Source organism: Thalia democratica, chromosome 2, assembly GCF_965202585.1.
Source record: "Thalia democratica chromosome 2, ktThaDemo2.hap1.1, whole genome shotgun sequence".
In the NCBI taxonomy this organism is placed as follows: Eukaryota; Metazoa; Chordata; class Thaliacea; order Salpida; family Salpidae; genus Thalia; species Thalia democratica.
Window position 1 is genome coordinate 17030403 of NC_139166.1, and position 21562 is coordinate 17051964.

Consider the following 21562-nt stretch of genomic DNA (forward strand, 5'->3'; position numbering starts at 1 on the left):
TCATTGAATTTGCTCAAATAGCTTGTAAATTGCAACTAAAAAAGTTAGTAGTTAGACTTGAGCTAGGGAAATTATATACTTTAGAATTGTAGTAGTAAACAAATAAGTTGAGTTTTTTAGAAATGACATATCAAAAATATTAAAAATTAAAATATTTATAACAAATATTACGGAAAAAAAACTTATAACATTTTTTTTTATTATTAAAATGTTCTATTTTTACATATGTTCATTAAAAAAAGTATGTATTTCAGACAAGAGAGTTTAAATTCAAGTATAAGTTATTTTTATGAATTTGTGTACAGTTTTTTTATTCTTAGTTCAATTTATAAGGGACAAAAATACAAAATTTTATAAGCGTTTTTTAAATAAAACTTGTTTGAGATTGGTACTTTAGAGTGGTGAGATTTGTTTAGATGATACTTGATTTAAAAAGAAATAAATAAAGCAAGGTGCTTGTTTCGATTCGGTTAGATTTTTACTTTGGTTGATTTTGTGTCGGTAGGATTTTGACTCGGGTTGATTTTAACTCGGATGAATTTTGATCGGGTGAATTTTGACTCGGGGGATTTTGATCGGGTGAATTTTGACTCGGGTTGACTTTGATCGGGTGGATTTTAAACCGGGTGGATTTTGATCGGGTGGATTTTGATCGGGTGGATTTTGAACCGGGTGGATTTTGATCGGGTGGATTTTGATCGGGTGGATTTTGAAACGGGTGGATTTAGAGTCGGGTTGATTTTGATCGGGTGGATTTTGAACCGGGTGGATTTTGATCGGGTGGATTTTGAACCGGGTGGATTTTGATCGGGTGGATTTTGATCGGGTGGATTTTGAAACGGGTGGATTTAGAGTCGGGTTGATTTTGATCGGGTGGATTTTGAACCGGGTGGATTTTGATCGGGTGGATTTTGAACCGGGTTGATTTTGATCGGGTGGATTTTGATCGGGTGGATTTTGAACCGGGTTGATTTTGAACCGGGTTGATTTTGATCGGGTGGATTTTGAACCGGGTGGATTTTAATCGGGTGGATTTTAACTCGGGTGGATTTTGATCGGGTGGATTTTGATTGGATGGATTTTGAGCCGGGTTGATTTTGATCGGGTGGATTTTGACTCGGGTTGATTTTGATCGGGTGGATTTTAAATTGGGTGGATTTTGATCGGGTGGATTTTGACCCGGGTGGATTTTGATCGGGTGGATTTTGAACCGGGTGGATTTTGATCGGGTGGATTTTGAACGCGGGTGGATTTTGATCGGGTGGATTTTGAACGCGGGTGGATTTTGATAGTATACCAAATTTAGTTTGTTTTATTTTTTCTTATCACATCCGAGAGACTGAATTATTTAAAAAAGATTTTTTTTAATTTCTTTTCAACAAAAAAAAAGGAAAACTTTAAAATTTACTTTTTTAAATTTTTTAACGAGTTTCCCCTAAAAACTTAAAATTTATTATTTTGGTTTTTTATTAAAGATAACGAGTTGTTTTATACAACAATAATAACCAGCTTAACAGTTTTGTTTATTTTTCATTACTTACTGCTTAATTTTTCAAACTATAAACCAGAGAACAAATTATAATTGTATGCTTTTTGAGCTCGTACTTTAAACACAGCCAAAAAAGTGCAAATTTATCTAAATTATTGTCCTTCATACTATAGCTAAATCTAAATTACTAGTTATTTAATATATAAACCAGAGTCTCTGTAGTCTATTAAGTTTTTAAATGACTTTTGATTTGGTTTAGAAATTATTGAAAGTCATGATTTTAGTTTTTCTTCCTGGTCTTATTATATCACCTCTAATTGTAAACTATGCCATAAATACTTTTCTATGATAACTTTATATAAACTAAAATGTGATCCAAGTTTAAGTGTTTTTGAATCTAAATAAAAAACAGTTTCACTGTTTTTTATTTTCTTTTAACAACTAAAACTTAGTCCGGCTTTTTTGAAATAATTTTTATTAATGTTTCAACTGTGTTGTACATGATTAAGAAAATCATGTTTTGTTTAATGCATTTGAATAACTTGCTTGGTGTGTTTATTAACTTTGTACTAATTCGTATTAGTTTTTATTTATTTTAACTAAAAATGTTTAAAACTAAACTTCTTGACACTTATTTAAAGGAACAAGTTTTTCTTAAGAATAAGTTACACTTTCTACACAAACTTTTTACTTAATCAAAAAGTTCGAACTTAAGCGGCAGAATTTTTACATTTAAAATTAAGTATCAAGGTTATTTGTTATTCTTAGCATTGCTTTTTTGTTTTTGTAATCATAAAACAATGATAGATCAATCGGCTTTTGTTGGTTACCATTAATATATAAATGGTGCAAGTTTCAATATTAACGACAGAACTAACTTAAAAGTATAACAATTATTTCAATAAAGTCTTCTAGATATTTGTTTTTTGAAAATAAAAGATGACAACAATTAAATGAATTATTTTTATAATACTGCCTTTAAATACTTCATTAATAATTTTTAACAGTAATGTAAGTTTTATCACTAAAAATTTATTTCGTTAAAGAAAAAACTAATATAAAACAAGGAGTTTGCCTGTTTTGGAAAAAAAAAATTAAACTACTAATTATTATTGTGTTTAAATATTTGATGTTTTGTATATTTATCTAGAAATTTAGTTGTTAACAAACTATTTAAATTATAACATGTCTTTTTAGTAAAATACTTCTTTATAAAATGATATTTCAAGAAAAAGTTAAATTTGTTGATTTTAAAAATAAAAAATGTCAAACAAAACATTATTTATATTAATCACGAAAAACATAAAGTTTGATGAAACTAAAATAATCCTTCGAGCCGGAGTCGAACCAGCGACCTATGGATTTCTAACAACTTGCTACAGTCCACCGCTCTACCAACTGAGCTATCGAAGGCGCTGGGGCAAAGCACAAATTTGTGTTTATAAACGCTAGTGTTTGAAGCACTTGTGCACTTAACAATTGATTTTGTTTATTAAGTACATCAACACGGCATATTTTAACATAAGTATGCTTTTAAAGTTGAAAATTTTTTGATTGCTTTTATCAACTCACTAGTATGGCCTTATGCGCTTCTACTGTTAAGTTAATATATGCGTACCAATTGAAGTCTTTAAAGCTTAAAAATTTCTTAATACCAATTTACAAACAATATTTTGAGAGTAGACTTTTATAATAGTTTTTAATGCGTACCAACTGAGCTACCGAAAGTTGTTATAGTAAACATGATTGTTTTTTCTATATACTTAAATAATAACTGCATACCTTTACAATTTTTTAAAGAAGCTTGTAAACACCGAGAATAATATAAAATTAAATTAGCTTGTTTACATGTGGTTTAAATTGTAATTGTAACCTATCATAGTTCTTAAATCTAAGTTTTTGCACAATTTTATTTGTAAACAGATAAATATGTTTTATATGCTTTTATAACTATACAAAAATTAAATAAAAATTTTAAAATTGTAAAATAAATATTTTATAGATACATTCTAAACTTATGTAAAACAAGTATTACTTTTAATTTAGATTAAAAATATCAAATTTAATAAAAGCTACCATAAAATGTAGGAAATAGTGTTTACAATAAAATTGAAATTGTTTACACTTTTGAAATTTTTTTATAAAAAATGAACTAATAAATGTTTATAAGTTAATAAATAAATGTTGCAGTGTTAAAATTTACATAAATTACAATTAACAAGTCTTATTTTTAAACGGTTTAAAAAAAATTAAATTTAAATAAAACAGTAACTGATTTTATAAACGAAAAGTAAAGTAAGACTTATTTTCGTAATAAACAAATACAAATAAAACTATATAAATGTATTAAAGTATTAGTAAATAAATTTACACTAAACCTTCAAAGTATAATACGACTTTTTGGAATTAATTTTAAAGAAAAATACGGAGGTGGGTTTGAACCCACGCGTGCAGATCACAAACTGTTATGACGTAATTATAGAGTAGTTTTTTTTTTAAGAATTCCACACAATGAAAACTAGAAATTTTAAAATACAATTTAAATTATTAACATACCCTAAAGAGTTAGTATGTCACAAACTGCATATGTCACAACAGTTTTGTGACGTAATAATGGAAACGTTAATTAATGCATTATAAACGCTACGAATCGCTTGTAATCACATGGGGGTCTGGCTCAGATTGTAGAGCACTCGCTTAGCATGCGAGAGGTACCAGAACTATGCCCGGCTCCCACACATTTAAATAATGGTTACAATATATACTTTTATCTTATTTGATTTTTTTTAACAATTTAGCTAAAATAAATGAGAGCACAACACTCTTTATTATTTTACTTGTTTTTTTTTTTGTTTAATATGTAAAAAATACTAATCATTAGTAATAAAACAAGACCTTACTTTTAATACACAGCTTATTGCAGATCTTATTAGAAAAAAATCAGCTCATTGTTTTAATTATACATAATTTTTAAGAACTTATATTTGTCTGAACAAGTTTAATAAAGTTTTTAATAACTTATGATTACTTAATTCATTTTTAATTTTGCAAAGTCAAACATGATTTAGTTAATAAAAAATGATTTAGTAAAATTAAAAATGATTTAAGATATTCAAAGTGTAATAAAAACCGAAAGGTTTTTTCGTACACTAGGTCCTTTGATTAAATATTTTTGAGTGCTTTTTTTGCCGTTCCATAAACTATATAGTAAAATCAAACATGATTTAATTTAGTCCAGCATGATTTAGTAAAACTAAACGGATTTAATTGAGTCATACATGATTCAGTAAATTTATACATGACTTACAGTCATACAAAGGTTAGTGAAATCAAACATGATTTCGTAAAATAAAACTTGATTTAGTAAAATTTAACCTGATTTAGTTAAGTCAAATTTGATTTGATAAATTCAAACATGATTTAATAAAATTTAACCTGATTTAGTAAAGTCAAAAACTTTAATAAAGTGAAAAAATATTTTTTAAAGTCTGACACGATCAAGTAAAGTCATACATTATTTAGTTTAAAACATTTGTTAGATTCTGATTTAGATAATTGAAATATTTTCTAGTATAGTTAAACACAGTTTAGTAAAGTCGAACAAAATTTGTTCCTTTTCTACTTATGTTTTTATAATAAACAAATTGTCTGAAAATAATTTAGTTTATGTAAAGCAAATACTTTTCATGGGTGAATTGAAATAGCGAAAATGTTGATGTAATTCAGTATTTGAATTTGTATGATGTATATAAACGTTACAAAATGTTATTTTCCACAAGCCTCGATAGCTCAGTCGGGAGAGCGTCAGACTGAAGATCTGAAGGTCCCTGGTTCAATCCCGGGTCGAGGCATGCCATTTACCTACTTAAAATGTACTTATCTTTTGTTCATGTTAAAATCACTTTACTTTATATAGTGATTTATTTAACATAGTTGTTTTGTTTCTTAACGTATATATTTTTTCAACGTTATGTAGTTGTGCTTTTTTATGGTTTATGTTACAATGGTTGTGCTTTATGCATTACAATCCCCAAGGTCTGAGTTAGGAGATTACTTTTACTAATTAAAAATAAATTAAATGCTAAATATAAGGAGTTGTAAACTTTTTAATACTATATATCTTATTTAAGTTAGAGTCCAGAACACCTTAGTAACAACTATCTTAAAAACTAAGTATGTATAAGTATCAGAGTGATTAGTTATTATGTACTGCTAAATATATATAATACAAGTAAAAACTGTGCTAACAAAGTTTATTCTAAGAAAAGCAATCAAATAAACTCACTAAAGAAGCAACTGAACAACATAAGAGTAACAAGAAAACAATAATACTCTCTGGCGCTAATGTGTGTGGCAAGAATATAGGCAAAAAATAACAAAAATAATTTTTTGTAGCATAAGTTACTTAAGTAAGTTTTAGTTATTTGTAAATTACATTTGTTTATTTTATCAAGTTAAGTTTTACTAAGTTTGAAATATGTTCACCATTAACTGTAAGTTTTAAGAGACTGAAATAAAATTTAAAGTGTTTAAGCGACTTTAAAAGTAGAAAAAGCTTAAATATTATAAAACTTTTTCTAAATGTAGTTTGAACAGATAAAAAAAACCTTTATGATAATCTTTTCGAATAATCACTCAGTTTATAAACAGAAAGGTTGTAATTATTTTATTAAAAGTAAGAGGGACTTAACATTTATTTTCTTGAAAAGTATAAAGTAAAGTGTGTAAGTATTTATACAAATAAACTGCAATGCGCTTTAGTAAGACTTTAAAACATATATGTATACATATATTGTTAGGAATGATGTTCTTTAATTTTTTAAACGAAAAATTTTGTCAAAACTTTTTATAAGTTTATGTTTCAATAATTTACAAAACTAAACTAAGTTAAGATAACAACATATAATAAATAACTTACTGTTTATAAAAAAGAACATTTTGATTGTTATGAGTACTTAAAAATTTTTAAAACTTAACATACAAATAGTTTGAAATATAAAGATATAGCACAAAAGTATATACAAGTAATAAAGCTCACAGAAGTTTAAGTTACATAAACGTGCTTTAATTGACACGTCATAACGCTTACGTATACATATATAAATGCAAAAAATTTCTGCTCACAGTAGTCCTACATGGTCTAGTGGTTAGGATTCCTGGCTTTCACCCAGGCGGCCCGGGTTCGATTCCCGGTGTAGGAACTTTTTATTTGAATAGAAAATAAGAAGTTAGTTTTTAAGCTGTGTAACAAATTTCGTTTATAAACTACACAAATCTATGAACACCTTTATGTAACTTTTTGTACTTAAAATACATGAAATTAAATAAATTAAGAAATTAATAAGTTGGATTAAACGTTAGCTTTAATCACATTTTAAATAAAATAGGTTCTTTAAAAAAATCTATTTAAGTTTTACATATATACATCATAAAATAAACTTAATTGAACTAATTAGTAAGTAAGCATTCTTGAAAAAAATATATAGTGCTAAAGAAGTGTTATGTTCGATACTTTAGATGTTTAAGTTCTTATAAAGTTAAATTATAATTCAATATACCTAAAACGTATACAAAAGAGTGATTGTTTTTATTTAGTATTTTAAACTACATTAACGTTACTACCTTTTAAAATGTTATTCATTCATTGTTGTAAAATAAAAAAATTCGAAAAATTATTTCAAATATAGTGTTTAAATAACTGAAACTAAATAAAAGTTAACTTTTTTTTTGTTAAATATTGATTTTTTAGTGAAAGGAAAAAGTTTTAAAGTGTTTTAGTAAGAGTTTGTCGTAAAGGTTTAAAAACTATTGCAAAAGGATTATTCAGCTACAAAAAAATAAGTCGAATTCAATCAGTTGTTAACAGTTTTGCTTTAGGCAACGCTGACAAACTGTTTATACTTTGTTCTGTATTTATATGGATGTGAGGGGATATAGCTCAGTGGTAGAGCAATCGACTGAAGATCGATAGGCCCTTGGTTCAAATCCGAGTGTCCCCTCCTCCTCAAATAAAATAAAATAGTATTTTTGATGTCGAATAATTAAGCTTGATGACTTATAGTTTTGCTTCATTCTTAATATTTTTTATGATGTTGAATAATTTTGCTTGATGCTTAATAGTTTTGGTTGATAATTAACAATTTTTGCTTTACGCAAGAAAACTTTGCTTGATGTTGAACAGTTAGGCGGTGTGTCTATACGACTATAAATTAGTAATATATTAATCAACAGCCGTACAACATTTGCACTAGGCTTACAGAATAGCCTTTAGACTGTAATATTAATATCTTTTAAAGTGTTTGTATTTTAACATATTAAATAATTTTTTTCGATTAACTATTCATTTCTTCTAGTATTTAAACTTTTATGTTATGCTTTTAATACTCCGAGTATGTTATAGTATGTACTCCGAAGTTATCTAAAACTTTTAAAGATAATTAAGTTATTACAAAAATAAAATAAAAGACCTTTCTGATTGCTTAACTAGTCAAAAAAAAAATACGTAAACAAGGTTTTGATTTATTTTCAAAAAATAAGTGTTAAAAAATAAAACTGAAACCAATTGCTTTAGTGTATGCAACTTTAGTAATATTGTAATAGTAGTGCTACAATGGTTAACTCAAAGGTTACAAAAAGTGTTCTAATATCAGTAATTTATATTAGCTTACAAGAATAATTTAAAAAGTATTTTCTACTGTTGCAACTTTAGGTTCAATAACTACGTCAGAAAGTTTGAATAGTTACGTCACAAAGAAGAAAAAGGAGGTACAGGGACAGAAAAACGTACTTTTACACACTGGATCGCGACGAAATTTAAAGAAATCATTACCTCACGTCAGAAAAAGTGTTATGACTTACAAAAACCCGCAGATATCAAAAATGTGGCGTGACGTTTGGAATAAAAAGGAAGAATCTCTCAGTATTTGTTTTGTTAAGTCTATTGAAAATATAAGTGAGAACACAAAACCGTTGCCACCACTGAATTGCGGTGATCATGTCGTGATACTAAATCAAACAGGTAACTTTCCTAGCAAGTGGGGGAATAGTGGAGTGGTGGTGGAAGTGAAGGACTGCCATCAGTGTGTTGTCAAGGTTGATGGATCAGGTCGCTTAACTGTTTAAAATCGTAAGTTTCTAAAAAGATTTACCCCTCCTGTTTGCAAATCTCTAAGTAATATCCCTTATCTGCGAAAAGCAAACATACCACTGTAAAAGTTTGTCTTTTCTGTTAGGTTGAGAAAAAGATTTCAATAAAAGTTTTAATGTTCTGTGTTTTTATAGAAAAAAGATTCTTTTTGAATAAGCATTGTGTAATTTCCCTCTGTACTAATGGTTTTCTTCAAAATTGATGTTGAACTGGAATTGCTCGGATTTGCTTTAATCTATAATTTCTTGACTTATATTTTCTACAGAAAAGCAAACAGACCGCCAAAGTTTACTGCGAACAACAATGTGTCCGGGATGAGTGTGTGAAATTATCGGATCATTTGCAGCGTTTCCTTGTAAGACTTTACGATGCTTTTCAAGAGTTTCGTGACACCGATGATGCTAACATTCATTTATTGTAAAGTTGGAATGTTCACTGTAAATTAATGTTTTATGGTCTAATGAATGAGTTTCAGTCCAATGGTAACTACCTAAAGTTTGTAGTTGACTTTGCAGCAGACTAGTCTAACAGCCATCTATTCAAATAATGACTACATGAGGACGTAGAGATTGACTTTCAAAAATTCGAACTGTTGATTGGTATCGAGTATTTGGAAATTAAGTGTAGCAGTATCTCGTCAGTGTTTAATGCTATCAGTAATGCACCTTCTACTTTGTTTAAAGTCGAAAATATGATAAACATGTTTATCAGCAAATTAAGTGAAGTTTCAAGATGGTTAGATGAATGACGTGTGGTTTCGTTCTTAAAAGCTGAAAAGTTCAAATCGGTGAAGCAATTAAGTTTTTGAATGCTTGTATTCAGCAACTGAGTTAAGAAAAGTAAAGATTAAGCTTCAAATTTTTTGTTAAAGTTTTTTTGTTTAAGTTGTAGTTTGTTTTAACAAATCATTTACTAGTGAACTAAGTTAATCGTAAATTTTGAAATGATTTTTGTCTTTCTGAGTTTGATTTCGTTGAATTTTAGACCTGAAAAATGTTTTTAAGTTGTAACAAATTGTTTAAAAAATTTTTTTGTTTCACTAGGTAAATTTATCGTTTTATCTCCTTAGTAGATAAAATCTGGGGGGAGATGTAGAAGTATTTACCTAGTTTTAGTTATGTTTTATATTACAGACTTTATCATTCTTTTAACTAGTTTGTGAATAAACTCAACAAAGAAAGATATATTTATTTAGTAAGTAGAAGAAAATGATCAATTTCTATAACAAACAATGCATAGGCAAACATAAATAGTTTATAAAAATTGCAATTGTAAACTTAATTTATTTTCTTAAAAAATATTTATCAACTAGTCTGACAGAAATTTGAACCCTTGACCGTTGGATAAAATGTCCTAAGCTTTACCGACTGAGCTAGCCAGGCTCATGTCAATATTGAAATTGTAGCGTTTATAAATAAAACCGTCATACATTGTGACGTAACTATTCAAACTTTCTGACGTAGTTATTGAACCTAAAGTTGCAACAGTAGAAAATACTTTTTAAATTATTCTTGTAAGCTAATATAAATTACTGATATTAGAACACTTTTTGTAACCTTTGAGTTAACCATTGTAGCACTACTATTACAATATTACTAAAGTTGCATACACTAAAGCAATTGGTTTCAGTTTTATTTTTTAACACTTATTTTTTGAAAATAAATCAAAACCTTGTTTACGTATTTTTTTTTTGACTAGTTAAGCAATCAGAAAGGTCTTTTATTTTATTTTTGTAATAACTTAATTATCTTTAAAAGTTTTAGATAACTTCGGAGTACATACTATAACATACTCGGAGTATTAAAAGCATAACATAAAAGTTTAAATACTAGAAGAAATGAATAGTTAATCGAAAAAAATTATTTAATATGTTAAAATACAAACACTTTAAAAGATATTAATATTACAGTCTAAAGGCTATTCTGTAAGCCTAGTGCAAATGTTGTACGGCTGTTGATTAATATATTACTAATTTATAGTCGTATAGACACACCGCCTAACTGTTCAACATCAAGCAAAGTTTTCTTGCGTAAAGCAAAAATTGTTAATTATCAACCAAAACTATTAAGCATCAAGCAAAATTATTCAACATCATAAAAAATATTAAGAATGAAGCAAAACTATAAGTCATCAAGCTTAATTATTCGACATCAAAAATACTATTTTATTTTATTTGAGGAGGAGGGGACACTCGGATTTGAACCAAGGGCCTATCGATCTGCAGTCGATTGCTCTACCACTGAGCTATATCCTCTCACATCCATATAAATACAGAACAAAGTATAAACAGTTTGTCAGCGTTGCCTAAAGCAAAACTGTTAACAACTGATTGAATTCGACTTATTTTTTTGTAGCTGAATAATCCTTTTGCAATAGTTTTTAAACCTTTACGACAAACTCTTACTAAAACACTTTAAAACTTTTTCCTTTCACTAAAAAATCAATATTTAACAAAAAAAAAGTTAACTTTTATTTAGTTTCAGTTATTTAAACACTATATTTGAAATAATTTTTCGAATTTTTTTATTTTACAACAATGAATGAATAACATTTTAAAAGGTAGTAACGTTAATGTAGTTTAAAATACTAAATAAAAACAATCACTCTTTTGTATACGTTTTAGGTATATTGAATTATAATTTAACTTTATAAGAACTTAAACATCTAAAGTATCGAACATAACACTTCTTTAGCACTATATATTTTTTTCAAGAATGCTTACTTACTAATTAGTTCAATTAAGTTTATTTTATGATGTATATATGTAAAACTTAAATAGATTTATTTAAAGAACCTATTTTATTTAAAATGTGATTAAAGCTAACGTTTAATCCAACTTATTAATTTCTTAATTTATTTAATTTCATGTATTTTAAGTACAAAAAGTTACATAAAGGTGTTCATAGATTTGTGTAGTTTATAAACGAAATTTGTTACACAGCTTAAAAACTAACTTCTTATTTTCTATTCAAATAAAAAGTTCCTACACCGGGAATCGAACCCGGGCCGCCTGGGTGAAAGCCAGGAATCCTAACCACTAGACCATGTAGGACTACTGTGAGCAGAAATTTTTTGCATTTATATATGTATACGTAAGCGTTATGACGTGTCAATTAAAGCACGTTTATGTAACTTAAACTTCTGTGAGCTTTATTACTTGTATATACTTTTGTGCTATATCTTTATATTTCAAACTATTTGTATGTTAAGTTTTAAAAATTTTTAAGTACTCATAACAATCAAAATGTTCTTTTTTATAAACAGTAAGTTATTTATTATATGTTGTTATCTTAACTTAGTTTAGTTTTGTAAATTATTGAAACATAAACTTATAAAAAGTTTTGACAAAATTTTTCGTTTAAAAAATTAAAGAACATCATTCCTAACAATATATGTATACATATATGTTTTAAAGTCTTACTAAAGCGCATTGCAGTTTATTTGTATAAATACTTACACACTTTACTTTATACTTTTCAAGAAAATAAATGTTAAGTCCCTCTTACTTTTAATAAAATAATTACAACCTTTCTGTTTATAAACTGAGTGATTATTCGAAAAGATTATCATAAAGGTTTTTTTTTATCTGTTCAAACTACATTTAGAAAAAGTTTTATAATATTTAAGCTTTTTCTACTTTTAAAGTCGCTTAAACACTTTAAATTTTATTTCAGTCTCTTAAAACTTACAGTTAATGGTGAACATATTTCAAACTTAGTAAAACTTAACTTGATAAAATAAACAAATGTAATTTACAAATAACTAAAACTTACTTAAGTAACTTATGCTACAAAAAATTATTTTTGTTATTTTTTGCCTATATTCTTGCCACACACATTAGCGCCAGAGAGTATTATTGTTTTCTTGTTACTCTTATGTTGTTCAGTTGCTTCTTTAGTGAGTTTATTTGATTGCTTTTCTTAGAATAAACTTTGTTAGCACAGTTTTTACTTGTATTATATATATTTAGCAGTACATAATAACTAATCACTCTGATACTTATACATACTTAGTTTTTAAGATAGTTGTTACTAAGGTGTTCTGGACTCTAACTTAAATAAGATATATAGTATTAAAAAGTTTACAACTCCTTATATTTAGCATTTAATTTATTTTTAATTAGTAAAAGTAATCTCCTAACTCAGACCTTGGGGATTGTAATGCATAAAGCACAACCATTGTAACATAAACCATAAAAAAGCACAACTACATAACGTTGAAAAAATATATACGTTAAGAAACAAAACAACTATGTTAAATAAATCACTATATAAAGTAAAGTGATTTTAACATGAACAAAAGATAAGTACATTTTAAGTAGGTAAATGGCATGCCTCGACCCGGGATTGAACCAGGGACCTTCAGATCTTCAGTCTGACGCTCTCCCGACTGAGCTATCGAGGCTTGTGGAAAATAACATTTTGTAACGTTTATATACATCATACAAATTCAAATACTGAATTACATCAACATTTTCGCTATTTCAATTCACCCATGAAAAGTATTTGCTTTACATAAACTAAATTATTTTCAGACAATTTGTTTATTATAAAAACATAAGTAGAAAAGGAACAAATTTTGTTCGACTTTACTAAACTGTGTTTAACTATACTAGAAAATATTTCAATTATCTAAATCAGAATCTAACAAATGTTTTAAACTAAATAATGTATGACTTTACTTGATCGTGTCAGACTTTAAAAAATATTTTTTCACTTTATTAAAGTTTTTGACTTTACTAAATCAGGTTAAATTTTATTAAATCATGTTTGAATTTATCAAATCAAATTTGACTTAACTAAATCAGGTTAAATTTTACTAAATCAAGTTTTATTTTACGAAATCATGTTTGATTTCACTAACCTTTGTATGACTGTAAGTCATGTATAAATTTACTGAATCATGTATGACTCAATTAAATCCGTTTAGTTTTACTAAATCATGCTGGACTAAATTAAATCATGTTTGATTTTACTATATAGTTTATGGAACGGCAAAAAAAGCACTCAAAAATATTTAATCAAAGGACCTAGTGTACGAAAAAACCTTTCGGTTTTTATTACATTTTGAATATCTTAAATCATTTTTAATTTTACTAAATCATTTTTTATTAACTAAATCATGTTTGACTTTGCAAAATTAAAAATGAATTAAGTAATCATAAGTTATTAAAAACTTTATTAAACTTGTTCAGACAAATATAAGTTCTTAAAAATTATGTATAATTAAAACAATGAGCTGATTTTTTTCTAATAAGATCTGCAATAAGCTGTGTATTAAAAGTAAGGTCTTGTTTTATTACTAATGATTAGTATTTTTTACATATTAAACAAAAAAAAAACAAGTAAAATAATAAAGAGTGTTGTGCTCTCATTTATTTTAGCTAAATTGTTAAAAAAAATCAAATAAGATAAAAGTATATATTGTAACCATTATTTAAATGTGTAGGAGCCGGGCATAGTTCTGGTACCTCTCGCATGCTAAGCGAGTGCTCTACAATCTGAGCCAGACCCCCATGTGATTACAAGCGATTCGTAGCGTTTATAATGCATTAATTAACGTTTCCATTATTACGTCACAAAACTGTTGTGACATATGCAGTTTGTGACATACTAACTCTTTAGGGTATGTTTATAATTTAAATTGTATTTTAAAATTTCTAGTTTTCATTGTGTGGAATTCTTTAAAAAAAAAACTACTCTATAATTACGTCATAACAGTTTGTGATCTGCACGCGTGGGTTCAAACCCACCTCCGTATTTTTCTTTAAAATTAATTCCAAAAAGTCGTATTATACTTTGAAGGTTTAGTGTAAATTTATTTACTAATACTTTAATACATTTATATAGTTTTATTTGTATTTGTTTATTACGAAAATAAGTCTTACTTTACTTTTCGTTTATAAAATCAGTTACTGTTTTATTTAAATTTAATTTTTTTTAAACCGTTTAAAAATAAGACTTGTTAATTGTAATTTATGTAAATTTTAACACTGCAACATTTATTTATTAACTTATAAACATTTATTAGTTCATTTTTTATAAAAAAATTTCAAAAGTGTAAACAATTTCAATTTTATTGTAAACACTATTTCCTACATTTTATGGTAGCTTTTATTAAATTTGATATTTTTAATCTAAATTAAAAGTAATACTTGTTTTACATAAGTTTAGAATGTATCTATAAAATATTTATTTTACAATTTTAAAATTTTTATTTAATTTTTGTATAGTTATAAAAGCATATAAAACATATTTATCTGTTTACAAATAAAATTGTGCAAAAACTTAGATTTAAGAACTATGATAGGTTACAATTACAATTTAAACCACATGTAAACAAGCTAATTTAATTTTATATTATTCTCGGTGTTTACAAGCTTCTTTAAAAAATTGTAAAGGTATGCAGTTATTATTTAAGTATATAGAAAAAACAATCATGTTTACTATAACAACTTTCGGTAGCTCAGTTGGTACGCATTAAAAACTATTATAAAAGTCTACTCTCAAAATATTGTTTGTAAATTGGTATTAAGAAATTTTTAAGCTTTAAAGACTTCAATTGGTACGCATATATTAACTTAACAGTAGAAGCGCATAAGGCCATACTAGTGAGTTGATAAAAGCAATCAAAAAATTTTCAACTTTAAAAGCATACTTATGTTAAAATATGCCGTGTTGATGTACTTAATAAACAAAATCAATTGTTAAGTGCACAAGTGCTTCAAACACTAGCGTTTATAAACACAAATTTGTGCTTTGCCCCAGCGCCTTCGATAGCTCAGTTGGTAGAGCGGTGGACTGTAGCAAGTTGTTAGAAATCCATAGGTCGCTGGTTCGACTCCGGCTCGAAGGATTATTTTAGTTTCATCAAACTTTATGTTTTTCGTGATTAATATAAATAATGTTTTGTTTGACATTTTTTATTTTTAAAATCAACAAATTTAACTTTTTCTTGAAATATCATTTTATAAAGAAGTATTTTACTAAAAAGACATGTTATAATTTAAATAGTTTGTTAACAACTAAATTTCTAGATAAATATACAAAACATCAAATATTTAAACACAATAATAATTAGTAGTTTAATTTTTTTTTTCCAAAACAGGCAAACTCCTTGTTTTATATTAGTTTTTTCTTTAACGAAATAAATTTTTAGTGATAAAACTTACATTACTGTTAAAAATTATTAATGAAGTATTTAAAGGCAGTATTATAAAAATAATTCATTTAATTGTTGTCATCTTTTATTTTCAAAAAACAAATATCTAGAAGACTTTATTGAAATAATTGTTATACTTTTAAGTTAGTTCTGTCGTTAATATTGAAACTTGCACCATTTATATATTAATGGTAACCAACAAAAGCCGATTGATCTATCATTGTTTTATGATTACAAAAACAAAAAAGCAATGCTAAGAATAACAAATAACCTTGATACTTAATTTTAAATGTAAAAATTCTGCCGCTTAAGTTCGAACTTTTTGATTAAGTAAAAAGTTTGTGTAGAAAGTGTAACTTATTCTTAAGAAAAACTTGTTCCTTTAAATAAGTGTCAAGAAGTTTAGTTTTAAACATTTTTAGTTAAAATAAATAAAAACTAATACGAATTAGTACAAAGTTAATAAACACACCAAGCAAGTTATTCAAATGCATTAAACAAAACATGATTTTCTTAATCATGTACAACACAGTTGAAACATTAATAAAAATTATTTCAAAAAAGCCGGACTAAGTTTTAGTTGTTAAAAGAAAATAAAAAACAGTGAAACTGTTTTTTATTTAGATTCAAAAACACTTAAACTTGGATCACATTTTAGTTTATATAAAGTTATCATAGAAAAGTATTTATGGCATAGTTTACAATTAGAGGTGATATAATAAGACCAGGAAGAAAAACTAAAATCATGACTTTCAATAATTTCTAAACCAAATCAAAAGTCATTTAAAAACTTAATAGACTACAGAGACTCTGGTTTATATATTAAATAACTAGTAATTTAGATTTAGCTATAGTATGAAGGACAATAATTTAGATAAATTTGCACTTTTTTGGCTGTGTTTAAAGTACGAGCTCAAAAAGCATACAATTATAATTTGTTCTCTGGTTTATAGTTTGAAAAATTAAGCAGTAAGTAATGAAAAATAAACAAAACTGTTAAGCTGGTTATTATTGTTGTATAAAACAACTCGTTATCTTTAATAAAAAACCAAAATAATAAATTTTAAGTTTTTAGGGGAAACTCGTTAAAAAATTTAAAAAAGTAAATTTTAAAGTTTTCCTTTTTTTTTGTTGAAAAGAAATTAAAAAAAATCTTTTTTAAATAATTCAGTCTCTCGGATGTGATAAGAAAAAATAAAACAAACTAAATTAAGACAATTTTCAATCAAATAAGTAAAGGTGCATTGTCCGGGAATCGAACCCGGGCCTCCCGCGTGGCAGGCGAGAATTCTACCACTGAACCAACAATGCTTGTTGCAACTTCAAAATTTATAGTATATAAACCAAGTGGTTATCAAATGCAGCGTATCTGCATTTGCTTATCAAAAGTAGCAACTGTTGTGATGATATAAACAATCAAGTGTTCATTTAGCTTTGATTTTATGCGACTTGAATATTAGTTCATTTTAGTATTTACTTTTTTTTAACTATTTTATTAGCGGCTAAATATTTAGTTTTTGTTCATTTTTAAATTATAACCATTTTTAAATAGAATATTTATTTTAAAAATCTTATTTTATCTTTATTACAGTAAAACAATTCATGTACAAACTAGAAAATTTTGATAGTAACACTAACCAAAATTTGTATATCGCAATTTAAAACTAGCTTATTTATTTATAAAACTAATTTACCATTTTATTTTCGTTTATTTAGATAATAACAGACATTATTTGGTTGAAAACTGAAACAAATTTACAGTTGCAACTACTTAAGCTTAGTAGAAAAAAGTTGAGAAATTTTTTAAAAGTATCAAAATTTACTTAAATTTTGTTAAAACCAAGTTGTCACTTTGATATCTAACTTTGTCAAACATTTTAGAAGCCGGTTGTTAAAAAAAACAAAACTAAAAATTAATAATGCTTTTAGACGTGTCAATTTAGACAATTAAAATGTTTGCATTCAAACATAACATAAGCAGTAAGTAAAATTTGTGAATGAAACATTAATAGGTATATCCTTTTTTTACGTTTGTGTAAGCACGATGATGACCAATAAAACCAGGGAACTATTTCTTTCTTATTAAATGTATTTATTTGGAAAGGTCCTTAATTGTATTCTATTTGTAGTGTACGACTCGATAACAGAAACGTTTTTTCGTGCACCAGGTCCTAGGACCAAACACTTTTGGTATTTTATTTTTGTCGTTCAGTAAACTATTCTACAAAATGCTCAAGACTATACTTGGATAAAAATATTTAGCCTAGTTTAATCTTCTGATCTCATTAAAAATCGTAAGGTTATGGTAGTTGAATCTGTATAATAAAAAATAGTTGATAGAATCCTTTCATAAGTACGATTAATCTTTAATTAACATTTAATTCATACAAAGCTATTTTATTAGATTATAAATTAAATAGTGGCTATGAGAATGAGAATTTTATTTACACTTTACTAAATTAAGAAAATTTAAGCCATAGCTTTAAAATTAACATAACTTAATGAAATTAGTAAATTTTGTAGCTAATGAGAAATTGGTATTTATATTTGAAAAAAAAAATTCAACAAGTATTTGTTTATGATTCATCTGAAATGTAGTATATAATAATTATTCTTGATAGCGTAAGCTATTAAGGTATTCTTTTTCACCTAAAGAAAGCTGTAGGAAAATACTTAATTTTTGATTAGACTATTAACACCATTCATCGTTAGTTCTATATTATAAACAATTTTTTTAAAAACCATAGTAGCTAAAACTTAAATATGACGTCAAGAAATTCACTAATTAGTTTTAAACAACAGCTAACGAACAACGTAAATTAAAATTCAACGCAAGCAAAATGTCTCTATAAGTTTGCAGTTTACTAAACCACGTGATTATTTTCAACGAGCGTCAAAGCTATCGAGCAAAAACACGTTTAAAATTTGCAGCGAAATATTATAGCACATTCTGTCGAGCTAAGGGCAAAAAAATTAACGCTTGAACGAACATATGCTAGCATTCGAGTGCGCTACAGATTTACTTGCCTTGACATTTGGGTTTATAAACAGTAATTTTTCGCCTTGAGACAAGCGTCGATGGTGTAACGGTTAGCATTGGTGCCTTCCAAGCACTAGTTCCGGGCCGACTCCCGGTCGACGCACTTTTGTATTTTTGGTACAGTAGTGAAATATTTTGCATGTAAGAATGGAATAATGAAATGTTTTAAGTAGAAATGAATAATTTCAAACTAATTTTAGCAAGCTTTATGAAACTTTAATAAAAATTGTAGAATGACTACTGATGTAAATATACAATTTTTAACTGTACTTTATTTTGAAATTATAAAGTTTGAATCAAGTAGTAAGCAAGTAATTCAGTAATTATTTTCATGACTAGATACAAGATATTGAAAAAAAAAATCGAGTAGCTAGTTATTTGTTGGAATGTACTAATACTCTTGTTTTTAATTTTTACATAACTGTATTTTTTTCATGGTTTAGTAGTCAAGTCAAAAATCAAAAGTAAAGCTCACCTACTTAATTATGTACTACCATTTAAAGTTAACTAGTAGTTATATTTACTAGAAAATATCGTTAAAAAACAGGTCATAAATTGTACCTATTTTCTTTTTAATATACATTCATAAATATTGTTCTGTTGACCCTGCTTAAACAATATGTTGTTTTAGATTCTGTTTGATATTAAAAAAAATAAATAAAAAACACAAAATCAGCTGTAATAAAACAATGTTATTATCAAAAGATAGTTCATTCACCAAAAAACAAAAAGAAACCACGCCCAACGTGGGGCTCGAACCCACGACCGTTGGATTGGGAGTCTAATGCTCTACCGACTGAGCTAGCAGGGCACTTGCAGTAAAGTCTTGTTACAGCTACATATTTGATAAATTTTAATTCAAACTCTCATTGATTTCTTTTATTGTGTATTACCGGTTAACAATTTAACGGTTTGGTTCATGTTTTATATAATACTGATATATTCTATGTACAACATACGATTTTTGAGTTTCTTACTTTTTTAAGAAAAGTAAAATAATACTTTAAAATTCAATTTATATTTATACCTTAGAACTTAAGGCTCTTTTGATGTAATTATGAAATTTGAACGTTCGCTCAAAATATAACTCAGCGTAAGCCAAATATTTTTAACTAAAACAGAAAAAAAAACTTTCTTTTCAAATCTTAAGCTTATTTGTTTTAATCTGTTTGTTTAAATTTAAATTTGTTTAAATTAATGATTGTAATATTAACATTATGTTAACAGTTAAATTTTTCAGATGCTATATGGTTACTTATTCAAACATAGTATAAGTATCGAAAACTAGTTGTGATTAAAATTAAGAAACTTAATAGTTAACCTTAATTAATTATTTTATAAAAGTACTTAGCTTTACTTAAATAAGCAACAACACATACTGCAATTTTTTATTATATCTAAATTAAGTTTAAAAGTAGTTTCTGTGTAGTCTAGCAACAATAACAGTCTAATTTAAACTAGTAAATAAGTTACTTGTTTGAATTACTTTGTTTTTGTTGTCAGTTACAAAAACAAAAATATTTACAAATTTTTTTATACCTCCACATATTTTTGTTCTGTTATAAATTGTTCAGTTAAAATTTTATTAAAGCTTGTTACACACATTTTTTAGTCTAGTAGTAGCACAAAAGTTTAATGATTTTCGAGTAATCTTATAAAAATAAATTAATACTAAAACAATTTACGTTTCATAAAATGGTATATTATTTAAATGCATGATGAAACTAGTATACTAAATTGATAAATAAATGCTATTTTAAGTATAAAATAATTTTTATTTAATATAAATAACAAATGTTTTTCAGACTTCAAGTAAAGCTTTCAAGCTGTAACACTTTAAACACATGAAAGTTAAGTTAAGTATATAAGTTGTTAATACACAATCATGTAAACTTGTTTACTAAAATCACCTGTAGGTTAAAGAAGTCAACGTGTAGTATTTTTGAAAATTTTGTTGTTTTTTAAATGTTGATAAATAACAAAACCTTTTTAATTAGGTTATGCTTATATTTGATATATGTATTATTTTCTTACCTAAGATACAAAACTAAAGTGGTATAAAATGTAATAGTGTTTATAGTTATTTTAAATAAATTATCTATTTTAAAGCTTTTTAGTAAGCTTTTAAAAAATGCTTAAATTAATATTTTCAGATAAGTGCGAAATTACATTTATTTTTCATACTTCTTATGTATTTTAAAGACTGTGAAGCGATTATCTTACTTGTAAAAAATATAATTGAAATAGTTTAAGGTATCTTGAAGTGCAGTTTTCTAACTTATAGTTGGTAACAGGGGCGTAGCGTGGGGAGGGACACTGGAGCATGCGTGCCACCCAAAAAAACGAAAAGAAGTAAAAAAAAGAATGTAATCTCTTTATCCTTCATTGTTTTTTATTCCTGCTTAATTTGCCTTTTTCAACTATGTTTATCCAGTTAAATTAAAAATTAAACGAAATTTTGAACACCCATTAGTGACAAGTTAGAGAAATTACCCAATATACTGATTCGGTGTTGATGAAAAACTCCATAAGGAAAAATTCTATAACCTCATTAACTTCATAAGATTTTAGACTCAAAAAGTACGCAACTAGTTAGTGCACCGCTGTAGTATAACCTTATGGCAGCTTATTTTTCTACAAAAAAATTACAAAAATACGACACGCTTAAAGGAAAATTAAACAATTTTACAAGTTTTTTTTATGCTACAATAAATGTTTAAGACTA

The 21562-nt window shown here is 26.3% G+C and overlaps 10 non-coding genes across 10 annotated transcripts; 4 read left to right on the plus strand and 6 right to left on the minus strand.

Moving 5' to 3' along the window:
- Nucleotides 1-2816: 2816 nt before the first annotated feature.
- Trnay-gua (transfer RNA tyrosine (anticodon GUA)) lies at nt 2817-2902 on the minus strand. Its single transcript is given in 2 exon segments — nt 2817-2852; nt 2866-2902. It is a non-coding gene; the product is annotated as a tRNA-Tyr (tRNA).
- Nucleotides 2903-5267: 2365 nt separating this feature from the next.
- On the plus strand, nt 5268-5340 carry Trnaf-gaa (transfer RNA phenylalanine (anticodon GAA)). Its single transcript has one exon. It is a non-coding gene; the product is annotated as a tRNA-Phe (tRNA).
- Nucleotides 5341-6618: 1278 nt separating this feature from the next.
- On the plus strand, nt 6619-6690 carry Trnae-uuc (transfer RNA glutamic acid (anticodon UUC)). Its single transcript has one exon. It is a non-coding gene; the product is annotated as a tRNA-Glu (tRNA).
- A 726-nt stretch (nt 6691-7416) lies between these two features.
- Trnaf-gaa (transfer RNA phenylalanine (anticodon GAA)) lies at nt 7417-7488 on the plus strand. Its single transcript has one exon. It is a non-coding gene; the product is annotated as a tRNA-Phe (tRNA).
- A 3330-nt stretch (nt 7489-10818) lies between these two features.
- Nucleotides 10819-10890, minus strand: Trnac-gca (transfer RNA cysteine (anticodon GCA)). The gene has a single exon. It is a non-coding gene; the product is annotated as a tRNA-Cys (tRNA).
- Nucleotides 10891-11616: 726 nt separating this feature from the next.
- On the minus strand, nt 11617-11688 carry Trnae-uuc (transfer RNA glutamic acid (anticodon UUC)). The gene has a single exon. It is a non-coding gene; the product is annotated as a tRNA-Glu (tRNA).
- Nucleotides 11689-12967: 1279 nt separating this feature from the next.
- Trnaf-gaa (transfer RNA phenylalanine (anticodon GAA)) lies at nt 12968-13040 on the minus strand. Its single transcript has one exon. It is a non-coding gene; the product is annotated as a tRNA-Phe (tRNA).
- A 2365-nt stretch (nt 13041-15405) lies between these two features.
- On the plus strand, nt 15406-15491 carry Trnay-gua (transfer RNA tyrosine (anticodon GUA)). The gene is given in 2 exon segments: nt 15406-15442; nt 15456-15491. It is a non-coding gene; the product is annotated as a tRNA-Tyr (tRNA).
- Nucleotides 15492-17037: 1546 nt separating this feature from the next.
- Nucleotides 17038-17108, minus strand: Trnag-gcc (transfer RNA glycine (anticodon GCC)). The gene has a single exon. It is a non-coding gene; the product is annotated as a tRNA-Gly (tRNA).
- Nucleotides 17109-19575: 2467 nt separating this feature from the next.
- Trnag-ccc (transfer RNA glycine (anticodon CCC)) lies at nt 19576-19648 on the minus strand. Its single transcript has one exon. It is a non-coding gene; the product is annotated as a tRNA-Gly (tRNA).
- Nucleotides 19649-21562: the final 1914 nt, after the last annotated feature.